Below are 20,827 nucleotides of genomic sequence, written 5' to 3' on the forward strand. Positions count from 1 at the left end.
TGTAAATGTGAGAGGATTCTGCTTTTCACTAGGTAAAGTGATTTCCATCATTAATTAATTCTCTTGTATTAGTTTAGAAGAAGATTTTATATGTGGTTGTAGGAAAACAGCAGAACATATTTGCTCTTGTCAAGTTTCCTCTGATGCTTGCACCAGTTTGGCAGTTAATTTAGCAACCAGCACTTTTTGAGGTCAACGCCACTGGACACTTCCCTTAATTCCATAGCAGAAGCTGACCTCCAGCCATTACCAGCACCCCTCAGTGTTACCTGTGCTCTCTCTGCTGGTGTTTCTGTAGGTAGATCAGAGCTATTTGTAACAGCCCCACTGTCTTCATACAACCCATTGCATTGGGAAAGCTTTCGTAGCCTAAGGGCTGGGGTGGACAGAGACTGTTCAGAAACAGCATTCAGTAACCCTTCCTTCTCTTGGGTAACATAGGACATATTTTGAAGCATGTCAGCGTGCATTCCTGCAAGCTGAGTGTATGAAGCTGTTAGTGTGCTTTGGTTTGACTGAGTGCATGTTGAAGAGCTGTGTTTGACAGCAGGAGTAGGCAGAAGTAGCTTTGCTTGATCAAGAGAGCAGAAAGAGCGGTCTGTGGGTGGTGGAGAATACCAATGAACTGCAGAGAGGAAAGAGTGGTGTTATCTGACAGGCATCTATTCATAATGAGGTGGATTTGATATGGAGTGGTTTGGGGTTTCCTTGGGAAATTTTTTTTGTTCAAAGTGTGCTGGCATCTCCTGAGGATGTTAATGACTTTGCAAGTGTAAATTTTTTATGGTCTAAAATACCAGTATAAAGAGATTTGATGTAGGATTAATGCTCCCATGTCTCACCTCTGTATCATAACAGCAAGAAACTATGTGTACTTTTAAGCCTCCATTTTCTTTCATATTATCAGGGCACATAACCTCATATCTCATATTTCTTAAAGAAAAATAAAGTTCACTTTACTGGTCTGTGAGTGTAGGAAGTGTTGCTTCTGTGCTACTTTCCATTAATGGATTTTTCTTAATATTTTTTCATCATTCTCTGGTTTTGCAGACATGAGCTGATGGGCTTACCAGAAAGCACTTGCTTTTTTCTTTCTTTTCTTTTTCCTAAAAAAAGTGGGGTGGGAGGAAGCAGTTTTGGCAGTATGAAGACAAAAAGGAAGTTCAAATAAGCATCAGGGATCAAAAGGGACAGGTTGCTTTCATAAAGGAGGTAGGCCAGGAGCTGATGCTGTTCCCAGCACAGGCAGTGCTCTCATGGAATGGGTCCAAAAAGGGGCTGAACAGAGCAGGTGTGCTGATGGAAAGAGTCACTGTCAACCATCAACATGTCACCAAAGGAGGTGATGTAATGAGTCAGGTTTAGGAGGTCAATCCAGAAAGTCCAGTCAGGAACAGAGGAGACAGAAAGACATGGATACTTCTAACAGGCTCAAAGGAAATGAGGACAGATATGGGTGCACCCATGATGCACTTCAGGCAAGATGCTCAAGCTAGAGCTGAACTGGGCCCCCTGGACCCATGGAATTGGGTAGGACATCCCAGGGGAGGCTGTTTAAGGCCATCAGAGCCTTAAAAATGCACTTGGGACTCTGGCTATGTTCTGTTAAATAATCACTTTCATTAGTTCATGTGCTTGGACTATTTAATTTTATTAACTTGTGAATCCATAGGTGTGCTGTAGCATATGTGACAGAACTCTGCATGATGCTGGTTTTCACACCCATCACTGTGCAAAAGGCTTCAGTGGCTGATAGGAGTGCCTCAGGTGGTGATGCTTCTGTCCTGCTGTGCCTCCTGCACTGGCACCTTCAAAGGGAACTGATAAGTTTCAACAAGGAGCCAGGTTAACGGTGGGAACTTTATAAGGTCAAAGCACAGATGGCAGGTTTGAAAATTTCTTTTAGTTCATAATCCAACAGAAGTGCTCAATGGCTAGATATGTAGCAAATACAGCCCTTGCCTTGAAAAAATTAAGTCATGATGCCCTCCATTAAAGTAACTCAAACTGCAGCTATTTTACTTATGAATGAGTATTGAACACATGGGAGTATAATGCACTTTCACTAAGTGAATTTTACATTTTGATCATTAGATATTTTGGCTTGGCTTTTCAGCAAGATTTCCCCTCTGTATCATGGTGAAAGAAAAACAATGTAGAAATAAAAGCAATGCATATAGTGTATTATCCTGATTTTCAGCTAGAGTGTTTGACTAGTGTGATACCCAGTAAAAGGAAATGTTATTGATTAACTTTTTTCCGTTCTCTATGAAGACAAAGATAATCTTGGTGACTTATGCATTATTGGAGTGGCTCAAAGCACCTGCCAATTATTTATTTGAAGTCGTGGAAGTAATATTTTAACTTTTGCTTGTGTCTGTATAGCTCTTACAGAGTACATGGCTTCTCCCTGCCAGAAAGTCATCAGAATTTACTCTTTATAATTATTTTGCTAATATACTAGAGTTAAATGGATCCTGACTACTTTTTTTTTATCTCAGTAAGTATCAGAAGGAGAGTTATGAAGTATGCTTACTTTAGTACCTGGCTTGTCATTGAGCTTCACTGCACTGATGAGACAGTCTAGGGTTTTGACATTGATTTGTGAGTCTCCTGGTAAGTCATAAAGATCAAGAGAGATTTGTTGGCTTCATTAACACGTTGTCATTCTAAAGGTTAGGTGTTTCCTTCACATCAGTTATAAGTCCCTACTGCAGCCACTAAAGCTGTCTCCTTTCTTTTCTCACAATGTCGAGTCAGTTGTGATAACAACTAAGACATCATTGAAATTTCTTAAAATCATTTCTACTCTTGTTTCAGGCTGTTATGCTATACTTTTCCTTTGAGTCAAGTTAGTTTATATAAGCAATAAAATTCAAAAGTGCTAATACATTCAGATTTATCTGCAACTTTTGGTATCATTAATCATGACATTTTTTTCTTTTACTGATTGAAGTTCTAGTAAACCATATAATGTTTTTGGATACTGCTTTTTCCTCAGAAGAACTTTGCAACATTTCCCACCACACCAACCAGTGCAGCAGATCACTGTTCACAAGCTATGGCGCTCTGCCTGCAGCCCTTTTCTACAGCAAGTTTTCTTTTCAACCGTCCATCAGCAAAATACTTGCATGAAATTAAATGCATCTCCTATCAGACGACATTGAGAGAGTGCTACCAGATTGCAAGAAAATCTGAACAGCATTTCAGAAATGTTTTCTTTGAAAAAAATCATTTTTGTTTAAATAAGTATTACTGTTTCAATCTCTACACTCCTGAGTAATATTAATAAAAGATGTACCGTCAGAAAACATTGTAATTGAATTGATTGCTGAAGGAAATCATAACCCAGAACAGAGATATGTGGACACATTTTTCTCTTTTTCCAGTGGGTAAAAAGATAGTTTTCATGTCTTTACAAAGCTGATAGTCCTCTCTACCAATTCTGTCTATGTATAGTAAATCTTGTATTTCTTGCTGAGATACCACCACATCTGTTATAGATGTTCTCTGGTCAGTCAGGTAATTCATATTTATAACTGTCTTTAAAAAGTGTATAAATTATGCAATATACCAGGGGGAAACTATTCTTATCTCATATGAGAATCTGAATTTAAGCTGCATACCATAGTGGGCATAGCAAAAGTTCAGGGTGAAAACAAAGTTTCACTAGGAAATAGGACTCAAAAATTATGTAGTTGATGAATAATAATACAGTTTATTTTTTTATTTGAATATTAATAAGTAATTGACAGTAACAGCCAAGTAACACCATCAAGGTTTTTTAAAATAAAACTAGGATCACCAAATATTACAAAGTTGCATGATGTTTATTGGTTTGAGCTAGTCCTATGGAGGTTTTTCAGCTAAACTACTTTAAGCTGTTTTTCTACCTCACTTCAGTTGTTTTTATTTTACTTTCCTGCAGTGCCACATTGTAAAGCATTATCATTTTTATTTTGGTAATCAGCACAATTGAATCACAGAATTAAAAAAGCATAAGCAGAACTGTTGATGTGTCAGCAGTGGTGTCTGATGTGTCCACAAGACTGCTGAACCATTTCTGCATTGTCATTTAAATCATTAATACCACATTGGAAGATATTAATTTAGATGTTATTAGTTTAGATGTTATATGGTTACAATTTATTTCAGGTTTGTCTATATCTGGAGATATAAACTAGATTACAAATTCATAGTATTTAAATTAATTAGACATCAAGCTTTCATTAATAATCAAAAACTAATCCACACAGCCCATATAAGCATGTTCTTGTTAAGCTATGTGTTGATGGCACAATCTTAAACTGCAGTAGGTGAATACATTAATTTAGTTGAAACAATACCAAAGTTATTACTGATGTCTCTGTGTCCAGGAATTCATACTCTTTGAAGATTTTCTTTGAGATATTTAGAAAAATGAAATAAGGAAATAAATGCTCTTAGAGTTGGATTGCTCACAGTTTTTACCCTTTAAATCAGAATAATTTTTTGATCTTTTCTATCATGTCCCATTTATCATCCTAAATATATCTTAGTGCTGTCTCCAGTTTTGAGGCAATTGAGCAGAGAAGTCATAAGGTTCTAAATTACATGTTCATGATGAGAACACTGGAACAGGCTCTGAGCAAAAGCAGTGTTTGAAAACTTCAATTGTTCTAAAGAGCGACATGTCAAACATACCATACCTGCTTTCGAGAGAGCTCCAAAAGCAATGATCCTGATTGTCTGCCCCTATTACCCAGTATGAAACTTAGCATAACAAGGATGATCCACACAGGCAGGATGTGTCTGAAACGGGAACAGAAAAGGGTTATGAATGTTCACATGTCAGCTCTACAGCGAGATACCTAGCAACTCCTGTAAGAAAGGAATTTAGTTATAAAATGCAGCTAATCAGCAGAAAAAAAACTTTCAAATATAATTTATTAATAACTGTGATTTTTTCTTGATGGAAATATATTACATATTCTCAGGGAAATTTCATTCATTGATAATTGTTTTAATATAAAGATGCAGTGGGAATGTATAGAACTAATGAATAATTTAAAATAAATTTCTTTTTCTTAGCTGATTTTTCCTACTGCATAAGACAGTGAAATAAAGCTATTTTAAAGTATATGATTATTTATGAAAATCATTAATGTAATGCAGCAGCAGGAAAGACTGCATTTGTATAAGTATGGATATGCTGCTGCTAAAACAGCTGGGGTTACTGCACTTTATGTGAATTAATAACGTTTGAATGTGCACTGTAATTATATTAGTAATAAGAATATAGAGAAATGGAAAAGAATATTTTAAACTTTGCACAGTTCCAGGTCAGTTCAGTATTTGTACAGTGAATGGTCAGGGCAGGATTTTTCTTCACAACACTGTGATCAAGTTTCTATTCTACATTTGTTTAGATAAATGCCTCATAAAATTTAAGGTAGTTTGGCAGTATACTTGCTGGAATGCATGAAAGGGTGGGTAAAAGAAAGCCTCTAAGCCATTATAGCAAGTAATCCTTCCTGCTATATTGACCATGCTGCATTCTGTACTTAAATAACTGTACTAGAAAAAGAAATAATCGCCTAATAAAACATGCCAGGATGCATAATAAATGTGCTGGGAGATTGGATATTAATGACTACAAATTCTAGCTGATTAGACAATTGTCTTTTGAATGTGCTTTTGTATATATCAGCAGCTGTGCCCAGACCTTCCTTCTTGCTTGGAAGTTGGAGGCCGTACATTAGTATAAAGTTGGATCAAACTACTTGAGTTGGAGTAAAAGGTACAGCCTATATCAATATTAACAAATAATGATACCAGCAATATCCTAGTAAATTTAAACTTTCCTTTTTATTTTTTTCTTCTGAGAGGGCCAGTAAGAAATCGGTGACCCACCAGAAATGTACCTGATGGGAGGGTGAAAGTGCCCAAGTCCCTCACATTTCCCATGGCTTCTGTTCAGGGAGAAAAGCAGGTCCCTCCCTAGTGGAATAGTGAATGACCTGGGAAAAAAAGTGAAAAATCTCTAGGAGGAAAAAAGCTTACTTTTTTCTTTTTTTACTATTTGTATCTTCTAATGGTCTTCAGCCAGCTATTACTGACTGCCTGATTCACTCTGCCCATGTATTAGCAATACAAGCTGGTATTTCCTAATTTGTACTTTATGCTTGAAACAGCATAGCATCAAAGGATCCGTTGGTTTCAACCTCATTGTGATATTCTATATGCAAGAATAAAACAAAAAAAAAATAGCTATTCTTTTTCCTATCAGTTATTTTAGTGATTATTAGCAAAAATACCATTTGCAGAACTGGTATTCAGCACAAAATTTTGGTACATAGTAGTTTCCTTATTAGCAGGTGGCAGTACTGAACAAAATTTCTTTGCTGTTGCAGTACTTACCTAGCAAGAATATATGAATTGGAAATGGCACAATGCCTTGACACAATGGCGTAATACTGTGACACAACTGCACTGCAGCTATCTTAGCAAGATTAACATGTACAGAGTAAGATGTAAAACCACACCTGAGTTTTGCTTACTTTGCTTTATTAATTTGAAACAAACTAGACTAGAATAAAGCCTCTTAGCATTTTGTTTGAAGCATCTTCATCAAAGATGTTTCAGCTTCCAAGCAAAGAGAAAACCTTTCTTCTATTAATTCTATTTGAAATAAGAATTTTAGATTCTGTGCTGCAGTCTTCACTGTGCAGAGCTATGGACACCAACCAAGGCAGTGACAGATAAAACATGGCTGAGAAATGAACAGGATTTTGTCTGTCTTTTTGAGCCTTCTTTGTGGCAAAGACACCTTAAGGAAAAAACACACTTAATGGTTTAGGAGGGTCGATACTTGTCCACACTGGCAAATGGGACATTATGGAGTCAGAGTTTATTCAGAAGAAGAATAGTAGCTCGTTACTGGAAGAGGATATGGGGTATGGGGATTAAGTCTCCTTGTAAAGGCGGATCCTGAGCATCAAAGTCTTGTTTGCGCTTGCCCGTGCAGCGCTAGTAAACACCGTTGATTTGTCGTTGAATGTATTTATGGTCCAACATGTACACACAGATTTTATGTAGACTAAGTATTACATTTGGGGGCTTTGTAAGCTACTTGTCTAAAGACAAAACTTAGTAACTGTGGTAACTTAGAAGAAAGGACTTCTATTTTAATTTAAGTTCTTTTTACTTTAAGAGTTTCATCAATTGTCCATCACTGCAGCTACTGACAAATGATGAAGTGACTATTGAAAAGGGAGGGGTATGCTTCAGTGATACTTAGCAATTCCAGAGGGTGACCACCATCAAGGTTTTTTAAAATAAAACTAGGATCACCAAATATTACAAAGTGCATGATGTTTATTGGTTTGAGCTAGTCCTATGGAGGTTTTTCAGCTAAACTACTTTAAGCTGTTTTTCTACCTCACTTCAGTTGTTTTTATTTTACTTTCCTGCAGTGCCACATTGTAAAGCATTATCATTTTTATTTTGGTAATCAGCACAATTGAATCACAGAATTAAAAAAGCATAAGCAGAACTGTTGATGTATCAGCTGTGGTGTCTGATGTGTCCACAAATATACAGAATTGGAAACCAAACTGTTTATAACTGTTAGCATAAAAAGGTTTTAATTGGGGGGATTGTGATCTGCAAAGAGATTAAAAAAAAGTGGTGGTAGAAGGAAGAAACAGCAAACACAATGAAGATATCTGTGCCATTAAATTTAGAATCAGATTTGCTATTCATTTGCAACTTGGGAGAAAATATAAAGAGATTTAACAGATGTAGATAGTAACTCTTACAAAGTCCTGGGGGCACAGCTAGAATGATTACAGCTGTATGGAAACGGCTGTTCTTAGTTCTCAAGGAAAAGAAAACAACAGATAAAGGATGGCAGACTGATGAAAGTGGTGTAATATTTTATGGACCTATGTTCCCAAGATACTGCAGTGCAATAGCAATATAAATCTTCTTTGGTATTTATTCTGCAGTTGACCAGCATTCCAAAAATGAAAAGTGCATTAGATTCTCTCTGTTACAGTATGTACAAACAGACTGCTAGTTGTGTGCAAGTATTTTGTGTTCATCTCATAAACATAGTTGTTGGTTAATAGGGCTTAGATCTCCCTTCTCAAACATTCATGACATACTTGTTTCTATATTAAATGTTATTATGAAGTAGAAGATATTTTCTTGTACTCCATGTATAAACTTTTTTGTATTAGATGTATTTTTTCTTTCCTTACAATGTAGCCTTGAATGGGAGCAAGAGCACCCATGTCCATGTAAATGGACAGCAACTGCTGAGAGAAAGAGTGTGATCTCTTCCAGGTCTCATACATCCTCATGAGTAGTCACAGTTTCTCAAGTGGTTCTCACTCCCCAGGAACCTGGCCTTGAGCACAGGCAGCTTAAATTCCTGACCTGGGGGAGACACTTGACAAATGCGTCTTTGAATCAGAAGCACCACATTAAGGACCTGATATTTTCTAAGCGTCCACCTTGAAACATGTTTTTTCTAGTTTTCCTGTTTGGTCTCCTAACTGTTTGTTTGCTATCATATTGTGATCCAAACAGTTTATTTTACAAGTTTAAAAAAATATATGTGGGCATAACTGGATGCATTTTTATTTTTACACATGCTCTTCCTGAATCTCTAAAGGTAGGATTTAGATGCCAGGTATATATTTACCTACAGTTAGTCTCCATCCATAATATGTATTTTCACTGGTGAAATAAAATATTGCTTCTAAATATCCTAGAGGGTTTTGGTTGAAGGACAGCAGTACATTAAGAAATGTAAAGGGTGTACACAGGTTGTGTAGTTCCTGCCTGTCTAAACAGACTAAATATTCATTATTCATTATTAGTTTGGGTTTTTTTCTGTCTTGAGTCTTACAGACTTGGCAGTATTTTAACCTTTCTTTGCTGTTTTTCTTAAGCAAAAACCAAATCTATACCACCTTTCCTTTGTTCATCATCCTAGAGATAATGTTTTTGAATTTTAAACTTTTAAATTCTAATACTAGATTGCAGTGTCGTGATTTAAGGATATTAGTAATTTTTGCCAAGGGCAAAAGGCTGATTTTAACAAAATAAGTATTAAAGATACAAAAATCCTGTGTCTAATAAGGGAAATCAACAACCTTACTAGTGAACTACATGGGATAAGGATTGATATATGTTGGTATATGCAGTATTTGCGTTTTCTGAAGTATATTACATGCTATATTTACATATAGGAGCAGTGTCTGTTTAAAGGTTGACTTTACTGTGTGTTAAAATTCAAACACTTGCACAGAAATGTTATTTGAATTGTGCAGAGTGAGAACTGGGTAAACAACAAGAAAGCTTCCAAATGCAAACCAAGAAATTCCTCAGACAAAATCTCATTTAAAAAAAATGCACACAAACTTGAAAAGCTTTTCTTAATAGTAGTTGTTCTCTTACTGCTGTATTTATGTCATTTAATACATCAGGTCATGATTCTGGCAGAAAAGTTATTTCCAGCATTTATTTTACTGCTGGGCAGTTGATAGCTCAGGGCATACAATGAAAATAATAAGGTGAAAGCTAAACTCTCAAAGTGTGGTCATTTTTGAACTAAAAAAGAATGTATTATATCAAATCACTGGGGTCACTGGCCAAGATTTGCTTCATAGAGAAATGTGCAGCTATGCCTGGGACCATGCGTCTCACTTAAATATTTTTATTCTATGCAAAACAGCTCTTGATATAAAATGCTACAGATAGCCTTAGAGTATTACACATTCATGTGTGGTGGTACCTGCCTTTTCTTCCTTTGTTTCAGGAAAGCTGTGTTGCAGAGATCATTGAACAAATCATTAAGACTGTGCATGGGGATGCCACTGGGGTCTGACAGCTGGATCTAGTACTCTTGAGAGTGTCCATTACCCCTTTCCCACGAGTGGGATAAAATTTGTCCTCCTGTCAAATTTTGTCTGACAACTTCTACTCACTCTCACTGCTTGTCAGCACAAGGGATATTCTGAAATATATTGATTTAACCACCAGAAAGTTTAGAAATGCAGTAGTGAGCTGAAGACAACTCCTTCATGCCTAGAGTATATTAAATTTGTTTTCACTGGGGATTGACAGTTGCAGGGAGGCTGAGGGTGTTGAGACTGTCCCTTTGCTTCTGTGTTTTGCTTTTTTCAAGTGGCCTTTTGCTGCTATATGTCCCTGAATGAAGATAAAACCACCTTAGTTTTTTGTCATCCCATCCTTTTATTCCTTACCACCATCAGAAATAGCCAGTTTAAATAGTACCTTGGGGGGGAAAAAAACCCCAAAAACAATATATTGAATTATTAAGGAAATTTTTTGAAAAAAATTGTGATAAATATGGTTTTTGAACTTAATTATCCATAGAGAATGTCTTTCAATACAATCTGTTGTCTACTGGGGTTTGGGATGGGGAGAAATTACTGTATTTATTCGAATTGTTTAATTACTTTAACTTTTCTTCTCCAACCACAATAAAAAGATTTTTAGTTCTTAACTTATTAATACCACTGGGAAACTTCTTTGGGGATCAGTAATTCCCTCACTCTGCTACAAAAGAAACTCGGTTCAACAAATAAGGCCGCAAGTATTGCTTAACCTTTATTGCAGTTGCATTCCCTTTCCCCCAAACAATTAAAAGTGAAAGAAAACAATTTTCCGGTAGTGAGGGAGCAAGACAACCACTGTATTCTGTTGGTCTGTCACTCAGAGCATCATACCTCATGTATCTCTTTTGGCGTGTTAGACAATGTAATTCACTAGGAAGGAAAAATGTACTAGACTGGAATTCACCAAGGGATTTTACCAGTTGGCTGAACACCATATAATATAAAATTAACTTACTCCTTTAGCCAGGATCCAAATCAGAAAATCTAAGGAATACCTTTCTGAGGTACTAGTTCTGTGAGCATATCCTGTATACTTATGTTAAGAAGTGTAAATCAGAATTAGTCATAAACCGTGCTGAACGTACAAAGTTGGGCTGAACTGTGTTGTTTTGTTACTGCATGTGAGCTTAGGATCTTGTTGAATCCCACACAGCGAGAAATGCAGTTGCTGCTTGACTGCCGCTTCTATTTGCATACATCTGGTATGACAGCAAGTTTTGACTACTTCTTGCAACATCTTTGTGCTGATTATGTCAGTTAAACACCACCCAGGATTCATTTCCTTAATTGCTTGGCCTTTCACCTCCTGAGCCTTGCCAGTCTTAAGCTACAATCATGAGATCAGCACTCAAAAGTGAAATGAGCGCTGCTTGCAAAGTATTTTGAGGACAAAAGCTCTGATTTTTGTTTGTTTGGGTTTTTTTTTGTCAGGTTGTATTTTGTCTGATTTAAGATTATCCTTGAAAGCTCACACAGTATCAGATAAGCACCAAAGCAAATGCAGAAGTGACAACATGCTAGGGACAGGGAAACAGACTGTCAGACCTGTTCAAGCAGCCTTGGAACAGCCTAATTATTCTCAGTGTGCTTCAGCGAATGACAGCATGTGTCACTGTCCTATTAGCAAAAAATAAGTTTGAAAATACACATTACCCAAAACAAGCATCAGTTCCAGTGAGGGAGTGGGCTGAGATCTGGCCACACTCCTGAGGTACCTCAACTGTAATCTCAACTTCTGAAACTGAAGGGATGCTCAAGTTTCTTTGCTTTTGAGGGATAAACAAGACATAACATTTTTAAATAATTAATACTATTTTCCTGAGAGGAAGTTGTTAATTAAATGCTAAGGCTATGGTTGGCCTGTCATAAAATGTTGCTCATCACTAATTGAATGCCTAAAAACTAGTTACTAAATTTTTTCTATATAACTCTTTTGCCTAATTAGAATGAGTTCAGAAAAGAGCAACATGATTGGAAAGCTACGGAAATTGCTTCTGAGGAGATTAAAGAAATTAAAATTCATAGCCTGGTGTGCAGATGATTATTGGGGGGAAATGATTCCTGAAGTATTAATGACAGTAAAAATATTCTTAAAAATGGCTGAGAATGGCTTAAAAATTCAGTCAGTTCCAAATCATGTTGGTTTACCACGAGGAAGACATCAGGGCATCTCATTTGTGGAATTTGGGTTTTGCCATGTGCATGTCAAGAAGCATCTGAAAATTAATTTCTCATGACACACAAATTTGCTGTACATAATGGAATATCTGCTTATCTAAGCTGTAAGCATGGATTGTATAGAAGGTGTGGTAAACCCTACAAAGCTACTAAAGAAGAAAAATTTGATCCCTGCATCAGCATAACACAATCAAGGTTCAAGACTGTGTGTTTCTGTATTTTATTGCTTCCCTCATTTCAGCATCTACAGGAGCCTCAGGATGCTGTGCTTAGTTGGGCGTTATAATGATTTCTCAGGGAAAACCTGCAACCTTGCTTTAACTTACTTAAGTGATAAGTCATTGTAAGCTCATTGCTCCTTTCGGGGTTTGGTTTTATCCTAGTGCTGCTTTCCAGTTTGCAAGAACAGCAAATTGCTGCAGCAGAAAGATTTTCATTGCATTCTATGGATCCTCAGATATCATTGTAGGTTCTTGCATTGGAATAGGGCTGTGAGCCACTGTGTTAGGAGCTGAAAAACATCAAGTTATGCCATTTCTTTTAACCCCTTCCCCATATGTTTTTTTACTCTCTTTCTTCTGTGAAATAATGGGAGTCCAGCTCATAAAAGCTTTAAACTTTCTTAACTGTTAGTACTCTGCCTAACTTATACTTTTAATGGCAGAATTAAAAGGTCTAAGAAGCCTCTAAGATTGCTAGAGTGAAACCTCTGAATGGAAAAAAAAGAAAAAAAAATTTAAAAAAGAGAAAAAAAAAAAGAAAATTAAAGCTCCCTTACCTTTCAATTTGGAGATTATATGCATTTATATCCCTGTGTCCTCATCCATTTATTTTTCTTTCTACTACTACCATTTTTTAGGAGTAAACCTGTTTATCAGGAGTCACCTATATGTAGGTGAATTTCAGACTGAGGAAAAGAAAAGGTCTTCAGTGTTCATGTTACAACCCACTACAGAAGGCAAGGATAACCCAGGTTCTTGTTAATAGATCCCTTGGGATTTATTAGAGTGAAACAAAACTGAATACATATATATGTATTTACAAAAACATATATGTAGGGTTTATTTTGGAGCAGTTTGGCTGCAATGGAAAGCAGGTGCATAGGCATCTTGGTTATTATCTGTAGTAATATAAAAGCTTAAAAATAAAATTTAAGAAAATGTAGAAGGGAAAGAAAGAAAGAAAGAAAGGATAAGAGTAGATAAATATCACCACGTCTGGATCCATGAATGAGATTTGATTTTTTCAATTTTGATGTCCATTGGTCAAAGTGATGGTCCCAGTCTTGATCCATTGCAGGTGGGGGAAGCCTGCAAAATACAACTTTCAGTGGGTTAATGTATGCTGAGGGTCAGGTGGAAATGTTTTACTCTGTCTGATGCAACATTGTGGACCACGGGGCACTTCAGGAGTTGCTGATGGTTTATGATAGCTCTCACATCAGCAAGGCTGAGCCAGCTATGCCCCATTGGAAGGGATGAATGCCCTCAGGTCTAAGCGTTAATGTCCCAGTACTTCCCTGGAAAGCAGTTTTTCATATCCAAGTCATTTCTGTAAGGGAGGACACTGATATCATAAAAAGCACTATCTTGCCTTGCAGGATCTTCTTCTCATTGACCTCTTCCCACATCTGGCTCAAAACCCAGCTTGTTGCTGAACAAAGGTCAGTTTGTCATGTCCATCCTCCAGTGGTAGGTGTGCACCCCCTCTGCACCTGGGTAGTTACTTTGTGTATGGTCAGCAAAGCACTCTGCTCTTTTTGCATTCTGCTGTTTTTGCAACTCAATTGTTTTGAGTCATTAACCATTAACATTCCAGTCTCTCACAAGGTGGTATGGACTAAATTCTGAATATTGCATAATTCTGAATGGTAACCACATGTTGCAGATCTGTAGTCAAACCTGTGCATATTTCATATATAGTACAAGTCTTATTATATGGAGCTAAGGGACCAAATTAGGATTACAGTGCTTTCTTTAATGTGCTGCAACCATGTAATATGGATTGATTTACTGTAGCTCATCTTTACAGGACAGATACAGTCATTTTTTAACAAGAACATCAAATGTAGAAATATGTCAGCCACTTCATTCTTCATTTATAATACTTTCCAGTTGCTATGGTGAAATACAGTCTGGAAAAGCCAAGGAGAGAAATAGAAGATTTAGTGTACGTGGGTCATTTTATATCAAAGAAAGGTGCAGCACAAGAAAAGAGCTGCATAATAGCGATGTTCTTATGATTGAGGTTAATAATACATTTATTTTTTCCTTTGGTTTATTTGCTAACCATTCATTGAACCATAGGGACCCAGAAATACCAGTTTTGAAAGAGGTTTTGCACAGGATGAATTGACAATTTTAAATTGAGAGATGATTTGGAGGCTTGGATGATGGATATTCCTGTTCATTAGTAGAATATTAGCTTTTCTTACTGGCATACACAGTTCATTTATTTTCTCATTCATCACCACAGAAAACACCTTCCCTTTCTATAGGAACTCCTCTGAGGTCATCTTACTGCACAGCCCATAAATACATAGCTTCCTGGATATATGGGCAGGCACAAGTGGGTACAGTCATAATTTGGCTAACAGAAAATGACTGAATATGGAGCTGTGAATGGTGCTATTCTGTTCCATCATTTCTGCCAGCTTGATGTGTAGGCGTCCCAGTAGTTTCTTATTTGCATGAATAAAGTGATTGATAATGGCGTCCTCTTGCTTCAGTGTATCATTACAAAAATAGTAGTGAAAGAAGAAACTCAGCAAGTCAGACATTACCATGTTTGTTCCAAATGTGACAAGACTGAAGAAGAGAAGAGTTGTACAGGCAAAAAATTGCATTTTGTTATAAGCAGGAAAAGCATATCTTAGTCAGAGGAAGGTGGGTGTCTGCAGCTAACAAAGTAGTTGGGTGTGATTGGCCCTTAGTAGTTCCATTATACTGCACTTCTCCTGTGTAGAAATATATTTGTGCCTACAAATTTGGTAGTGGCCATTCCTGCTGCAGCAAGTATGATTTAATACAAAAAAATCCCCAGGTCTTTAGGCTGAAGACACAGTTGCATATTTAGAGATAATTTTATTTGTCAAACAAACCAGTGGGCTTTGCAGTAAAAAACCCAGAATTTGATTACTGACTATTACTAAATGTAATTTAACCTTGTTTAGGAAACATATAGCTGCTCTTTAATGCTTTGCTAAAGCTTAATAAATTAAAATGCTACTGTTGCTCCTGTTGCTACTCTTTGTGAATTAAATGCAAGGACATGCCATTTAATTTACAAACTACTTGTACATTAGGTATTCTAAACATATTTGTATAACATTTTGTATCAATTATATTTTTCTACAAATAAAACCACTGGTAAGTATTATGTTATGAGGGGAGTTGGCAATGGTTTTCCTGTGGGATTCTTTTCAGTTCCTGTTTTCAGATCAGTAATGGCAGCAGTCCTTTGATATAGATCAAAACAAGAACAAAAGCTTCTTAGAAGCAAGTGAGAGCCATAAGGTGAAAATGAAGAGAGGAAAAAAGAAATGAAATCCCATGCCATAGCCTAGAACATTTATACAGCTATAACTGCAATATTACTTTAGTGTAATTTACTTCTAAGTATGAGACTGAACCTTTAGAAACTTGGATATCATATTTTCTTCCTTGATTACAAACCAGTGAAATTTATCTTGCCTGTAGAGATGTTGAATTTTTCCTTTCTCAGCCTATATTCACTTACAGTCATTAAAGAGCTAAGGCACTTCGTGTAAATATTAAAGAGGATATATGAAGCCCGACAAATTTAATCTTAGGTAATTACACTCTACCTTGCTCTTCTAGCTAGCAAAAGTTTCCCTGAAATTCTGTCTGCATGAGTAATCTGCTAGTGTAATATTGGGCTCTTGAATAGCTGCAGCACTGGTGAGATGAACAACATGATTCCATACGTTAGCCTCATTTTTCTAAACATTTTATGAAAGTTACATGATGTTCCGTGATTAGCTGTAGCATCCTACAAAGGAGGCATTACATTCAAAATTATTTTACCCTGAGAATAATTATGGAAAAGGTATGTGTAAATTAATTTCTTCTCCTGGTTTTTGAAATGCTTTCTAGTGAACGTAGTTTTCTTCTGCAGATCAGAGAGAGAAACTTTTCTGTGTAGAAAACTGCAGTTTATTGCCTGTGAGTGGATTTCTTACTGGCTAACTAGTAGGATTAAGTTCATTATCCACCAGATAACTTTCCTAATAAGCTCAGATGTGGCATGAACAAGAAGCTGAAGATTTGCCGTTTATCTGACCTGTATGTAGGTGCCCTTTCTGTGTTTGTTTGACCATCTCATTCTCTTCTGGCTGTGCAACATCTCCCTCTGGAAGAAGTGAGTACAGAAAGAAGGGCAGCTAATTAATACTTCCAAATTTTGTTTCTATTTCTAACTCATCTGCAGTTTCCCTTTTTAGATGCATTGGGGGAAAATATCAATTAGACTTTAATGAACTATTACTCCCAGCCAATTAAGACACACACACACACACAAACACAAATTAATTGCAACACTGCAGATTTCATCACCCAGGAAGGGAGTAAAATTCAAGTCAATTAATGAATAATAATACATCCTTGCCTTAAAAACTGTAATTGTACATTAGACAACAGCAAATACAGAATTTCTGTACAGAAATGAAAATCATTATAAGAATAAAGAGGAAAGTCTGAAAAGACTGATACTGTTTACAAGCAGTTGTTAAAAAGAAAATATAGTGAAAAGACATCAAACACTTAAATGTATTTGGAATCAGGTAGGTTCTCTATAAGAGTCAGAAGAAATATGAAAAGATGAAGAGTTTATAACTTCTAGCAAAAATTTCTTGTAAATATTAAAAGTTTTTTAAGAGAACTAAGGGAATTAAAAGAAAATACATATCATTTTACTGTGCTAATTACAATGACAGATATAATCCAAAAGCAACAGCTGACTGGGATTACACTAATTTAAAAATAAAGTATAAATGAAGTCTGATAATACCAGATAATTTTGAAAGCAGAGGGTAGCCATATTAAATTGTTGGGAAATTTTATATCCTAATACACTAGAAACTGAATTATTATTTAGGTATTATTTAGGTATTTTTAGAATTTGCAATTGTTTTATTCCTTAATTGTTCGATTCTTAGCATCCTATGTGTTAAGCATTTGCTACTTCTTTTAATGTGTTAAATTAGGTGGAATTTTTGGTTTTAAATGGCAGTTTTTCTCTGCTCTTAGTCAACTTTGAAATTAATGAAATTTAATTTCCCATATCTAAGCTTTATAAATAATATTTCTGAGTGTTTTTTTCTTTCAAGAAGTAAGGGAAAATTGTTGGTATTCTACAAGCATGCATCAATCAGTTACAAAATGTACTTAGTGCATAATACACTGTCCTATTTTAGGTGTCCTTTTTATATTATTTGTATTCCACACATAAATGATTCTATTTACAATGGTTAGAGTAGCCAGTAATTGGTAGGGATTGTTTGTAGAAAAATTTTAGGACTCCAGAACCAGATCATTCTTGTAGGTGCCACTAATTTAGGCATATCTCATCTGTCCAGTTCAAAACTCACTTGGAATCTGTGCCTTCAGGTAAGATATATCTCCTACCACACTTCAGCACAGATTCCTCTTGACTCTACTTAGGAGAGAAATATTTGTTCTTGTTTTTATGCAGAGGTCCTGAGTTCCAGCTGAAGCTCTCTGCTCAATCAGGCCAGTCTTCCCCTCTGGCACATCTTTTAGCACATGGAGAACAGCCTACTCCTGTAACTGTAATATTGCCTCCCTAGAGCACTTCCAGCCTCCCTGGCCTCCTTTGCCCTTTAGGACTGTCTCTGACAGGACTCTCTCAACCTTATCAAGCCAGTGTCTGTCCAGATGTCCAAGGTGGCCTTTCTGATCACCCCCCTCCAGAGTTTTCTGAGAATTGAAAACTCCCATTTCATGATTGCTGTGCCCAAGATGGCCTGCAAGCACCCCATTACCCACCAGCTGACACTCAGCAGGACCAGTGGGACAGCTCCCCTCATCAGCTTGCTCATCAGCTGTGTCAGGAAGTTATCTCCCACACACCAGGAACCTTCTAGACTGCCTGCTCTCTGCTGTGTTATATTTCCAGAAGACATTTGACAAGTTAAAGTCCCCCATGAGAACAAGGACTAGCAATCACAATACTTCTCCCAGCTGCTTATAGAACATTTTTGTGCCTCTTCATCCTGACTGGGTGGTCTGTAACAGACTCCCACCATGACATCTGCCCTCTTGGCCTTTCCCCTGATTCTCACCCATAAACACTCAACCCTATTGTTGCCATCATTAAACTCTAGATAATCAAAACCCTCCCTGACATACACAGCAACCCCACTGCCTCTCCTTCCTTGTCTGCTTCAAATCTTAAGGGAGAAGAATTGAAGGCCAGTGGAAGATGCAATGTTTAGATGGGACAGCTTCATAACGAATCCTAGTACTTTCTTTTTTCCTTCATGCAACCTGGTGAAGAATCACAGGGAAGGTTGTGCAAACTTAAATATATTGCTCAATCACCACCAGAATGCGTTGAAAAGTCAAAAATGAAAGCTGGATTTAGGGAAAGAGAACAAGCCAGAACAATGCTTGGATATTACAAGATGTCATCCCCTGGTTTCAGTTTTTTTCAGTTTTATGTAAAAATGGTGTTTCCTTTTGTATCCTGGAGGGTTACATTATTGAAAAATTCCTTTGAACAACTTTTAAAATTTATTTGTACTGTCAATACAGGCACCCTGTAAGAATGTGACACATAAATATTTGTTTTTAAATAATTGAACAAAATGCGAAATGTGTGAGAGAAATTACAATGGATTTTGAATTTAGAAGGATCAGAATACAAAGAGTTGCCCTACATATAGCAGAATTTTATTATCTCCTTCTTCAAGATTGATTTAATTTTCTAATGTTTTGGGGTGTAAAATTTTTTTAATTGAACTTCTTCCAGAACAACTCACATCTCTAAGTAACATTGTTGTTTTAATCTGTTGCATGGCATATTGCAGGAAAGATTTCATATATCACTTCCTTCTCCTTTCCACATAGTTTCTTATCCTTGCTGCTTTGCTTTCTAGGGTTAAGGCTTGGAGATTCACAAATTCAATGTATGGTTCCCCTAACTTAGAGAACTATCCTGAGAAACAACAGGAAAGGTCTATTTCTTTTTTTAAGGACGTATTCTCTGAAGTCAGTAATCAGTTACATTGATTCAGGTGGATGTTCTCAGCTTATGTTTTCTTCTGTTTAAAAATTCTTCTGTAACTCATTTGCTGTGCCGGTAGAATTGGCCCCTAAAACTCATCAAATTAATAATCTTTCTCCGTGTCATTTTTTTAAAATATCCAAGCCTTTCTTCTTGTATGAAAGCAGAAAACAAAACCTTAGCTGTGTCTGGGACCACTTCTTGCTGGGTGACTTTGTGCACATGGGTTGGCACATTCAGTGGTGGAGTAGAAGGGCCTCTGTTCCCAAGAGTGGGAAGCTTAAGAACACAAGGTGGCCTGAACCTCCTGCATGAAAGGAGAATGTGGACTGACAGATTTCTCCATTTTAATAATTTCTCTGAGACTATTTATTAACAGTAGATAAGGCCTCTTTCACTGATATAGTATGAGTGGGACATTATATTAGGATTATTGTTTCTGAAATACTGTAAACATTTGTTCATGCTTCGTCATTTAAGAAAAAGAACACAAATTTGAGAAAAAGAAAAGCCTAAGTAGGAATAACCTCAAGGAAAAAATAGAAGCCAGAGATGAGAATGAGGTCAAGACGAACATGTCAGAGTCTTAAAAGGAGAAGGTGATATGGAATAGCTAGAAATTGTAAAGAGGAAACAGAATGTTACTTTTCTATTAAAAGGAGAAGGACTTAACAGGAAAATGTAGAATATGAGGTAAAAATAATGACATATTTGGAAGGTGCAAATGTGGGATAGTGTATTTGGTTTGATTTGCTTTTACTGTGCTTTCCTCTTAGACACTGTTTTAGCTTTACAGGGTAATGGGAAAGTGAACTGACACTCAGATGGAGAGCATATATAAATAATAGAGAATTCATGACATTCTACTATTAAATACCCAGAAGTGTAAAATCAAAGAATATTCTTGCTTATATATTGACTAGATATAACCTAAAATTAACTGAATTACATGCATTTTTGAATAAATAAAAATATGTAGATTCTAGAGTTTTGCCTATAATGTAATTCAATGCTTACAGACTTCAAAGAAAAACAAAAAAAAAAGCTCATAGTAAATTGTAGACTACATTTTTCTTTCCCTGCTTGGTAGCCCATAAACAATAGATTACTAATGTTACAACTTTTATTATGGTAATTTAAAATTATAATGAATTTCTAAACAAAAATAGAAGTATCTGAGCTTCTTGATAGTTAGCAAGATTCTTTTCTAGTTGAAAGAGTTTAGCAACCTGAGTGGTTGATACTGGACATAATTTATGTAATTCTTTATAGTGCTAGAACATATGCTTTTAATAATAAGGGTGTCTAAAATTATGTTTTTCTGAGGCTTTCCTTCTCTTTATTCTTGTGCCTTGTATACCAGTGGACAAGATTTATTTAAATTATTGGGATGGGCACAAGGGTAAGAATTTAGGCATAACCTTGTATTGTTTATGCATGTGCTGCATAAAGATTCTTCAGAGTGTATTCTT

The 20,827-nt window shown here is 36.3% G+C and overlaps 1 protein-coding gene across 8 annotated transcripts in view; it reads left to right on the top strand.

Annotated features, from left to right (window-relative positions):
• The window catches only part of KCNIP4 (potassium voltage-gated channel interacting protein 4), a 399,356-nt gene that overhangs the window by 279,634 nt on the left and 98,895 nt on the right, over positions 1 to 20,827 (top strand). The gene's annotated exons all lie outside the window — the stretch shown is intronic.

Source organism: Corvus kubaryi, unplaced genomic scaffold, assembly GCF_017639235.1.
Source record: "Corvus kubaryi isolate FWS band 111438036 unplaced genomic scaffold, C.kubaryi_AGA036_p1.0 split1-131, whole genome shotgun sequence".
NCBI lineage: Eukaryota > Metazoa > Chordata > Aves > Passeriformes > Corvidae > Corvus > Corvus kubaryi.